The sequence below is a fragment of the Magnolia sinica genome, chromosome 1, assembly GCF_029962835.1.
Source record: "Magnolia sinica isolate HGM2019 chromosome 1, MsV1, whole genome shotgun sequence".
Lineage (NCBI taxonomy): Eukaryota > Viridiplantae > Streptophyta > Magnoliopsida > Magnoliales > Magnoliaceae > Magnolia > Magnolia sinica.
The window spans coordinates 118,162,828-118,163,403 of NC_080573.1; the positions used below are offsets into that span (position 1 = coordinate 118,162,828).

At 38.4% G+C, this 576-nt stretch overlaps 1 non-coding gene across 1 annotated transcript; it reads right to left on the minus strand.

Moving 5' to 3' along the window:
• Positions 1 to 202: 202 nt before the first annotated feature.
• LOC131222046 (small nucleolar RNA R71) lies at positions 203 to 309 on the minus strand. The gene has a single exon (XR_009159758.1). It is a non-coding gene; the product is annotated as a small nucleolar RNA R71 (small nucleolar RNA).
• Between the last annotated feature and the right edge of the window lie 267 nt (positions 310 to 576).

Below are 576 nucleotides of genomic sequence, written 5' to 3' on the forward strand. Positions count from 1 at the left end.
TTTGAAAGAGTTCGATGAGATTATAGCTATATTATATTTTCCTAATGTATCTGACGATACAATCAGCCTGAAAATCTTTCCTTTTTCCTTAAAAGAGAAAGCTAAGACGTGGTTACATTCACTGCGTCCTAGATCCATCGGCACATGGAACGACATGCAGAGGGAATTCATAAAAAAATTCTTCCCACATCATAAAACGATTACCCTCAGAAAGGCAATCATGAACTTTACCCAAAAGGAAGATGAAACATTCTTCCAATGTTGGGAAAGGTTCAAAGATTTGGTCAGTTCTTGCCCACAACACGGATTTGAAACGTGGCGCATTACAAATTTTTTCTATGATGGAATGACATCTTCCATGCGCCAAATGGTCGAGACAATGTGTAATGGAGAGTTCATTAATAAAGATGTTGACGAGGTATGGGATTACCTCGATAGTCTTGCTGAAAAAACACAATCATGGGACTATTACCCAAAGTCAAACACCACGTCTAGGCCAACTCAATTAAAGGAGAAGGGTGGATTATATCTTTTGAAAGAAGAGGATGATCTCAAGTGTAAAGTGACTACGCTCAT